Here is a 7,838-nt window from a genome sequence, read left to right as displayed (position 1 = left end):
GCTGGTTCCCTCTGGTGGACCTTCATTTATGCTGAAGGGCAAGGAAGGGAAATAGCACTGGTAAGTTCCTTTGTTCTCAGAATTGTATCTCCATGAATGCCCTTTCTCTGGAAAGCACTCCAAGTTGAGTGACTAACCTCCCCACTATAAGCATTAGGCACTTTTCAGATTGGTTTTTCCATGCTGTATGTGCATGAGTTGTTTTCCTTACTCCTTTCTAAGAGCAGCCCCAATTACCTCTGGGCTCTCCCAGAGCCAAGAATGCTAACCTTTAAAACTCCAGGCATCGGGCACCTGAGTGGCTTAGTTGGTTAAGTGTCCAGCTCTTTATTTCATCTCAGGTCATGATATCATGGTGATGAGATCATGTCTGTGTTGGACTCTGTATTGAGCATGAAGCTTGCTAGCCTTCTTGGGGTTCTCTCTCTCCCTCTCTCTCTGCCCCTCTCCCACTTATACTCATTCTCTTTTTCTCTTTTAAAATAAGTAAATAAACATTAAAAAATAAAAACCCAGGCTTTAAGGTTGGCTGGTTTCAAGAACTCATGAAATTAGGTGCCTCTCATTTTCCAAGCCAATTGCTATGGGGATTCATTTTCCCCATGCACTCCCCTGTGTGCTAGTCTGTCTCTCACTCTTTCCCAGAACCAGGGCTCCCTTAGCACTAGAGAAGTCATGATCCCTTTCTTTCCCAGACTGCATCTTTATGGTATTATTTATTAATTAAATATTTGTTAGAATTCACCAAACATTCTGAGCTAAAATTTTCTTTGTTGGATATTTTAGACTATGAGTTCAATGACTTTAAGAGAGTAGTCATGCTATCATTTTTATTGAGATACAATTTACATACTATAAAATTCACCATTTTAAAGTGTATAATTTAGTATATTTATGATATTGTATCACCATCAATACCATATAACTCCAAAACATTTTTATCACCCCTTAAAAAACCCAGTACTCATTAATAGTACCTCCTTATTTCCCTTTCCCCTCATCTCCTGGAAACTACTAATCTGTATTCTATCTTTATAGATTTGCTTATTGAGGATAATTTATATAAATGGAATCCTACAATATGTGGTCTTTTTTTTCACTTAGCATGTTTTCAATATTCGTCAATGTTGTAGATGTTACAGTAGTTCATTTATTTTATGGCTGAAATTCTATTAAATATATATTGATTCTTGAGTAAGCTTTTGTTTTGTTTCAGGAAATTCAGTCATTTTATCTAAGTTTTTGGATTTATGGGCGTAAATTAAAAAATAATTTAAAAAAATAAAAATAACTTTATGCTGGCTCAATTCTTTAAAAAATATTTAAATTAGATTTTTATTTTTTATAGCAGTGTTAGCATAATTGAGTTCCTGTACATGCCCTTCCACATGCATGTATAGCCTCTCCTACTATCAACATCTCACACCAGATTTGTACATTTTTTACAATCAATAAATCTTTCTTTTTCAATTCCTGTATAGTTAACATACATTGCTATATTAGTTTCAGGTGTACAATATAGTGATTCCACATTTCCATATATAACTCAGTGCTCATAAAGATAAGTGTACTCTTAATCCCCTTCCCCTATTTCACCCATCCTCTCACCCACCTCTCTCTGTTAACCATATGTTTCTGTTTGTTCTCTACAGTTAAGAGTCTGTTTCTTGGTTTGCCTCTCTCTCTCTTTTCCTTTTTTGTTTGTTTTGTTTCTTAAATTACACATATGGTTGAAATCACATGGCATTTGTCTTTCTCTGACTGGCTTATTTCACTATATCTATCCATAAATTTAATAAAATAAGTGAAAGATATGTACTCTGAAAACTATAAAAGGCTAATAAAAGAAGTTCAAGATGACACAAAGAAATAGAAAGACATTCCATGCTCATGTATTGAAAGAACAAATATTGTTAAAATGTCTATACTACCCAAAGCAATCTACACAGTTAATGCAATACCTATCAAAATACCAACAGCATTTTTCAGAGAACTAAACCAGAATCCCTACATTTATATAGTACAACAAAAGACCCCAAATTGCCAAAGTAATTTTGCAAAAGAAAATCAAAGCTGGAGGTATCACAATTCCAGACTTCAAGTTATCTTCCAAAGCTGTAGTAAAAGAAGAGCAGATTGAACTCAAGGCAAACAAAAAATAATAAAAAATAAGACTGGAAATCAAAGAAATTGAAGACAGGAAACAATAAGGAAAATCAATAAAACCAACATTTGACACTTTTAAAAAAGATAAATCAAACAGATAAACCACGGGGCACCTGGGTGGCGCAGTCGGTTAAGCGTCCGACTTCAGCCAGGTCACGATCTCGCGGTCCGGGAGTTCGAGCCCCGCGTCAGGCTCTGGGCTGATGGCTCAGAGCCTGGAGCCTGTTTCCGATTCTGTGTCTCCCTCTCTCTGCCCCTCCCCCGTTCATGCTCTGTCTCTCTCTGTCCCAAAAAATAAATAAACGTTGAAAAAAAAAATTAAAAAAAAAAACCAGATAAACCACTATTTGTACCAATCAAGAAAAAAGAGAGAAGGCTGCCAAACTATTCCAAGTGTCCATTGATAGATGAATGGATAATGAAGAGAGGAATTCTGCTGGTTCCCTCAGGTGGCCTTTCATTTATGCTGAGGGGCAGAGAAGGGAAATGGCACTGGCCAGTCCCTTTGTTCCCAGAGTTGCATCTCCATGAATGCCCTTTCTCTGAAAGGCACTCCAAGTTGAGTGGATAACATCCCTGCTATTAGCCCCAGGCACTCTTCAGATTGGTTTTTCCATGCTGAGTGTGTGTGTGTGTGTGTGTGTGTGTGTAATATTCCATATTCCATTTCAATATATAATGTTGTATATATATATACATATATGCACACAATATTCCATTGAGATCAAGCCTCTGCACTGACAGCACATAGCCCACTTGGGATTCTCTCTCACCCTCTCTCTTTGTCCCTCCCCCACGTGCACATGTGCTCTCCCTCTCTCTCTCAAAATAAACATTAAAAGTTGTAGTAATCAAAACAGTATGGTACTAGCACAAAAATAGACACATAAATCAGTGGAACAGAATAGAAACCACCAGAAATAAACCCACAATTATGTAGTCAATTGATCTTCAACAAACAAGGAAAGGATACACAATGGGAAAAAGATAGTCTTTTAAACTAATGGTGTTGGGAAAACTGGTCAGTTATATGCAAAAGAATGAAACTTGACCACTTTCTTACACCATCCACAAAAAAAATATATTCAAAATGGATTAAAAGCCTAAATGTGAGACATGAAAGCATAAACAGTCTAGAAGACAGCACAGGCTGTAATATCTCTAATATCAACTGTACCAACATCTTTCTAGATATGTTTTCTGAGGTAAGGGAAATAAAGCAAAAGTAAACTAATTGGGAATACATCAAAAGCAAAAACTTCTGTACAATGAAGGAAACAATCAAGAACATTAAAATGTAACATGCAGAATTGGAGAAGATTTTTTGTAAATGGTATATCTGATACTGGCTTAGTGTTAAAAATATATAAGGAACTCATACAACTCAACAGCCGAATAACAAATAATCCAATTAAAAATGGGCAGGAAAAATGAACAGAAATTTCTCCAAAGAAGACATTCACATGGTCAACAGACATATGAAAAGATGTTCAAAATCACTCATCATTAGGGAAGTGCAAATGAAAACTACAATGAGATACCACCTCACACCTGTCAGAATGACTAAAATCAAAAACACAAGAAACCATAAGTGTTGGTGAAGATGTGGAATTAAAGGAACCCTCTTCCAGTGCTGATGGGAATGCAAACTGGTGCAACCACTGTGGAAAATAGTATGAAATTTCTTCAAACAGTTAAAAATAGAGCTACCCTATGATCCAGGAATCACACTACTAGGTATTTACCCAAAGAATATGAAAACATTAATTCGAAGGGATAGATGCAGTATTGTATACAATAGCCAAATTATGGAAGCAAGCCAAGAGTCCATAAATAGATGAATGGATAAAGAAGATGTGGGGTATACATATATTTGGAATATTATTCAGCCAAAAGGTAGCTCATTTTTTTTAGCATTGAATAGTATTTCATTGTGTGAATGTATCACAATTTACATATCCTTTCACCTACTGAAAGAAATCTTGGTTGCTTTCAAGTTCTGGCAATTATAAATAAAGCTGCTATAAACACCCATGTGCAAGTGGATATAACTTTTCAGTTCCTTTGGGTAAATATATAGGAGCACAATCTCTGGATCAGATGTTTAAGAGTTTAATTTTGTAGGGAACCACCAAACTGTCTTCCAAAGTGGCTATACCATTATGCATCCCTTCCAACAATGAATGAAATTTCCTGTTACCAGAATTTGGTGTTGTCAGTGTTGAATATGTTTTCAGGTTTTATTTGCACATATGTTTTATTTAATGGGTGTTAATTTCTTTTTTTTCTTATATTTTTAATTTAATTGGATCCTTTTTATTCTTTTGAAGTTACAGAATTATTTATATGTTCTGGGTACAAGGCTTTCATCAGATATGTGATTTCCAAATATTTTCCTTAGTTTTAGCTTACATTTTAATACTCTAGATAAGAACTTTTGCAGAGCAAAATATTTTATTTTGTAAATATTTATTATTTTTGAGAGAGAGAGAGAGAGAGCGCAAGTGAAGGAGAGGGATAGGAAGGGAGACAGAGGATCCAAAGCAGGCTCTGCACTGACAGCAGAGAGACCATTGTGGGGCTCAAACTCACAAACCGCAAGATCATGACCTGAGCTGAAGTTAGATGCTTAATTGACTGAGCCACCCAGGTGCCCTGAGAACAAAATACTTTAATTTTGATGAGACCTAGTTTATCAATTCATTGTTCTATGGATCATGGCTTTGGTCTCATATTTAAGAACTCTTCACATAAGACTTGTGATGCCAAGTCACAAAGATTATTTACTGTTTTCTTTTAAAAGTTTCATAGTTTTTTAATTTTATAGTAAGGTTCAAATTCAGTTAATTTGCTATTTGCTTTTTATTTAGTGCATGCAAGCATGTTAGTGGGACAAGGGTATTTCCCTGTTGTCCTGGTTTAGCCTTAGTCTTAGACAAGCTTGTGTCTTTGTTTTTCCAGTGTTTTCTTAGTGATACTGACTCTCCTCTACATGGCAGCCAAAGTTTGCCTTATATCTTTGGTGAACATTTGAGGGAATTATTTTTCCCCTTCCCATTGGTAAGAAGCCTCTAATAATCTGAGTCTAGAACACTTTTCTTTCCCTCTCCTAAGAAATAGAGGGATTTTTTTTTCTTTTACCTTCCTTGGAAGCAGTGGGTGTTCACATGTTTCCTGAGAGGCAACTGTGTGTGCTACCCCCACCTCCCAACTACCACCCAGTAACATCTGTGCAGTGTTATTGCCTTTCCTGCAACAGTGGCTGTCCTTCTCTCCCAGGCCTGTAATCTTCAGGAAGACTTTATCTAATATTTTTCCCTACCATCTATCTTTCTTATGATCACCAGAAGTAAGTCTGAGGAGGAAAGCCTAAGAGTGGAGATCAACTTCCTGTGTCTCTGCAACTCCAAGAAATTCTATGATATCATGCTACTCCACATTTGGCTTTAGGCAATTCATTAAATATTTAATTCAATTCTCCTTATTGCTTTAGGGCACCCTATATCTCTTACCCCAGTGCTCTGCTATAGGTGAACCAATTTGTATTCTTTCTGTCCTTGGAAGGCTTGTCTTTGTATTTGGGGCTATTCTGTTGCCCTGTGGCATCAGGTCTCTGAAGTGTTCAAGAAATGTTATTATTTTGCTGCCTATTTCCTTTTTTGTTGTTGTTAGGGTAGAAGTGATGCACTTTCCATCTTCTTGATATCCTAGGTTGAAGTGAAACGTTGGTTAGTATCTTCTTAAATGTTCAATTTTTTCAAATAATGTTGAAGGAGAGAATATATGAGTCTCCTTTAGTATTATGCCTCCTTGTATATAGGCCCAGTTATCTGTTCTAGTTCTAAGGTGATTGCAATGTCAATATTTTATTATTTTTAAAAGACTTAAGAATCTCCCCTGATTTAATTTATAGTATTTATGTTTTTATTAAGTTTTTTTCTCATTTAAATGTCATATGATAAACAGCAAAGTGTTTATAAGGTATCAAATTAGAGTCAGTTTGAATAGCTATCCATTTAAGTAAGACTTTAACTTATTTTCTTCAAATGGATTAAAATTCATAAGACGGGAAATACCATTGGTCGACCTCCAAGTAAAGGTAGAGTTCTAAAAATAGAACAACCATATGGTCCAGCAATTTCTCTTCAGGATATATATCCAAAGGAAATGAATTGAGTACTTTGAAGAGATATCTGCACTCTCACGTTCACTGCAGAATTATTCACAACAGTCAGAATATGGAAACAGCCTAAGTGTTGATTGGTGAATGGATACAGAAGAAAGTATTTGAAATATTATCTAATTATGAAAAAGAAGGAAATTGTGCTATTTGTAACAACATGGATGAACTTAGAGGGCATTATGCTAAGTGAAATAAATCAGACACAGAAAGAAAAATACTGTATGTTCTCAGTTACATGTAGAATCTAAAAAAGTCTAACACAAAGAAACAGATAGTAGAATGGTGGTTACCAGGGGCAAGGAGGTGAAGGAAATGGGGAGATACTTATCAAAGAATACAAACTTGCAGTTATTTAGGATGAATAAGTCTATAGATCATCTACAGCATGATAACTATTGTTTTTTTAGAAAGAGAGAAAGAAAGTGAGAGAGACAGCATGCATGAGCAGGTGGGGTAAGGGGTAGAGGGATGGAAAGAGAGAACCTTTTTTTTTTTTTAATTTTTTTAAAAATTTTTTTTCAACGTTTTTATTTATTTTTGGGACAGAGAGAGACAGAGCATGAACGGGGGAGGGGCAGAGAGAGAGGGAGACACAGAATCGGAAACAGGCTCCAGGCTCCGAGCTGTCAGCCCAGAGCCTGACGCGGGGCTCGAACTCATGGACCGCGAGATTGTGACCTGGCTGAAGTCGGACGCTTAACCGACTGCGCCACCCAGGCGCCCCGAGAGAACCTTTTTTTAAAAAATATTTATTTATTTTTGAGGGAGAGAGAGAGCATGAGCATCAGAGGGACAGAAAGAGAGGGAGACACAGAATCAGAAGCAGGCTCCAGGCTCTGAGCTGTCAGTACAGAGTCCGATGTGGGGCTTGAACTCACAAATGGTGAGATCATGACCCAAGTAGTGGTCAGACGCCCAACTGACTGAGCCACCCAGGCGCCCTTGGAGAGAGACAATCTTAAGCAGGCTCCACACTCAGCATGGAGCCCAATGCATGGCTCCATCTCATGACCCTGAGATCATGACCTGAGCGAAAACCATGAGTCGGATGCTTAACCAACTGAGCCACCCAGACTTCACAACTATTGTCAATAATACTATGGTGAATACTGGAAATTTGTTAAGAGAGTAGATTTCAGGTACTCTCATTACACACAAAAAATGGTAGCTAGGAGGAAATGATATGTTAATTAGCTTGACTACAATAATCCTTTTACTATGTATATGTATATCAAATCATCATATTGTACATGTTAAGCGGGTACAATTTTTTTGTTAAAATAGGTTTTAATCAGGGGCACCTGGGTGGCTCAGTCGGTTGAGTGTCCAACTTCTGCTCAGGTCATGATCTTGCCATTCCTGAGTTCGAGCACCACGTTAGGCTCTATGCAGGCAGCTCAGAGCCTGGAGTCTGTTTCAGATTCTGTCTCCCTCGCTCTCTGTCCCTCCCCTGCTATCACTCTATCTCACTCTCTCTCAAAAATAAATA

This window comes from Lynx canadensis, chromosome X (genome assembly GCF_007474595.2).
Source record: "Lynx canadensis isolate LIC74 chromosome X, mLynCan4.pri.v2, whole genome shotgun sequence".
NCBI lineage: Eukaryota > Metazoa > Chordata > Mammalia > Carnivora > Felidae > Lynx > Lynx canadensis.
This window is presented reverse-complemented; position numbering follows the sequence as displayed.